This window comes from Aquarana catesbeiana, linkage group LG11 (assembly GCF_042186555.1).
Source record: "Aquarana catesbeiana isolate 2022-GZ linkage group LG11, ASM4218655v1, whole genome shotgun sequence".
Classification (NCBI taxonomy): domain Eukaryota; kingdom Metazoa; phylum Chordata; class Amphibia; order Anura; family Ranidae; genus Aquarana; species Aquarana catesbeiana.
The window spans coordinates 117,580,109-117,583,165 of NC_133334.1; positions in this window are offsets into that span (position 1 = coordinate 117,580,109).

Below are 3,057 nucleotides of genomic sequence, written 5' to 3' on the forward strand. Positions count from 1 at the left end.
CTATGTTTTATTACACAAAGATATACAGAATACAAGAGAACACATTCTTTGCAATCTGTACAATCTTGATCTCAAATACAATAATAGCAAAAAAATTTGTAATTTTCTACATGAAGCTATGATCTTGCATTCATATCTAATGGCAGTATAACAAAGTACAGCATTCACAATGCCTATGCGGCTTTTTTTTTATACCTGTGATAGAGAAAGATGACTAAAAAACAGAGGATGCACATTTATATCAATGAGTGTAAACAGGATGCTCAAATGAAACCCAACACTGGATGAGCTCAAAAGATAACTTAAAGTACACCTGTGCTCTGCCAACACACAGCAAAGCAACAAATTCACCTTAATGCCAAGCCTAACAGCTGTCTTTTGCCTCCTTGTTGCTGCATTTTCATGCATGAGTGAAGAAAAGAGGCTTTATGTAAGCTTCAGTTTGGCCTAGTCATAGCTTAGCAGAGCTAAAGAGTCATGTCTCATACCTATGTGCCTGAGCTGCCAATCACCATGTACTAGTGATGTCATGTGGGAGGAAGAGGCGTGAGTCCCCATGCCCCCATGTATGTAACCTTGCTTGTGTGAGCAAATGGGGCATTAATGAAGGTATGTATAAGCTGTGGGGGCTGGCACTAGTGAACCTGCTGCTTTGCCCTGCACTATTAGTGGTAAATCTGGGTCTAAACTAAAGTATAGTCAAAGGCTAGACTTTCTGGTCCAGGTAATTCAGTGTTTATTCCTGATTTATTCTCCCTTGGGATGCAGCGATCAATACTTTTTCAGATCTTGAAAAATCTCTGTGATTTATTAACTAGCAGGGTTGCCAACCTCCCAAAGTGACATTTACTGACACGACACCAAAAATTTACTGACAGAGCCAATTTTTTTACTGGCATGACATATAAAATTTGCTTACTGACAGTTCAAAAAGGTATCCAAAATGACCGTTTTCAGTGCAAATATTAATATTTAAGCTACAAACATGTAGCTAGTGCTTATGGTATAACAAAAGGCAAAAACATATTTCTTCTTTTACATGAAAGTCAGGTTAATATAACCTAGCACAGAGTTCCCCCTTACATCAGAGCTTGCAGAGTTCCCCTCTACAGTGCAAAGGAGAACTCTGCAGACTCTGATGTAAAAGGGAACACTGTGGACTCTATTGTAAAGAAGAACTCTGAGGACTCTGATGTGAGGGGAAATACTGTGGACTCTTGTATAAAAGAAAACGGATGTAAAATGGTCTTTGATCACCAGAGCCCCCCTTCCCCCTTTACAAAAGAGTCCACAGAGTTTCCCCTTACATCAGAGTCTGCAGGATTTACCCTTACCGTGCAAGGGGGATCTCTGCAGATCCTGATGTAAAGGGGAGCCTGATGTAAAGGGGAATACTGTGGACCATGATGTAAAGGGAGATGCTGCAAATGCTGGTGTAAAGAGGAACTCTGAAGTAAGGTGGTCTCTGGTCACCAGAGCCCCCACTTACACCAGAGTCCGCAGTGTTCCCCTTTATATCAGAGTTCCCACTTACAGCAGGGCCTGCAGCATTGCCCTTTACATCAGAGTTCCCCTTTACACCAGGGTCCGCAGAGTTCCCCTGTGCACTGTAAGGGGGGAATCCTGCAGACTCTCATGTGAAGGGGGACACTGATTTAAGAGGAAAAGCTAGGAATTCTGAGGGGGGGGGGGTGAGTCTGGTGACCATTGGCCACCTTCCACAGAGTGAATACACTAAGGTAGTGGGGTGTTACTGATATAAGGGGGAATCTCTATATCAGTATCTCCCTTTAGCTTAGTGTATTAGTCACTCCACCCTTACATCAGTGACCCCCCAAAAACTTTGTACAGACTACTCCATGGCTCGCTCAGGTGCAGCTGGGGCATGCAGTCAGATATAGTTCAGACAATCCAGGTGGCTCAGTATCACCACCTCTGAGTTTGGCCTCTTCTCCTCCAAAGAACAAAGTCTGGCACTGCTGTCTTAGGAGGATAACACTCCGTACTCTTAATAGAGTGATTCCAAACTCCTACTACTCTTTACAGTGCATCTGGAAAGTACTCACAGTGCTTAACTTTTTCCACATTTTGTTATGTTACAGCCAGGGGCGGACTGACAACTCATGGGACCCCTGGGCAATAGAAGATTATGGGGCCCCCAGGCTTACAGGTGGCCGCCATGCCAGGAGTAAGTAACAAACAAAACAACATATAGAGTACAGCAGTCAGGATGAGTGCCACACTCACATCAGAGTCCTCCCTTACACCAAAGTCCCAACATTCTCCCTATACATTACAGTCCGCAGAGTCCTACCTTATGGCAGAGCCCCCCAGTATGTCACCTTTTATCAGTGTCCCCTTACACACACCTTTGCACCTTAGTGCTTGGTGTGGCAGGCAACTGGCAGGAAAAGGCCTTTAAATTATAAAAAAAAAAAAAATCACTTGTTGCAGGCTCTGAACTGCGCAAGTGAGAATCTTAGAGCCAGCAAAATAGTGAACTGCTGTGGTTGGCCTCAGATCTGGCAGTGGGGCGTGTAAATAAAAGCCATGCTTGATGTGTGCCATATCACCGCACAGGCACGCACCCAGACCTGCCCTGCTGCCTGATCCGAGGCCGGGCTCAGCAGTTCACTATTCAGCTGCCTCCCAATGGCAACAAGTGGATTTTTCACAGGCATAGGATTGTTAGATCGACTTCTGTTTAGCGGCAGTAGGCACAAATGAAACATACAGTATACATACACATAGACACACACACATTATACATATATACACAAAGACACCAGTGGCGGCTGGTGCTCAAAATTTTTGGAGGGGGTGCAAACTGAAAAAAAAACATCAATTGCAGCCACTGTGCCCATCAAACGCAGCTACTGTGCCCATCAATTGCTGCCACTGTCCCCATCAATTGCTGTCACTGTGCCCATCAAGCGCAGCCACTGTGCCCATCAAATGCAGCCACTGTGCCATCAAATGCAGCCACTGTGCCATCAAACCCAGCCACTGTACCCATAAATTGCCACCACTGTACCCATAAATTGCTGCCACTGTACC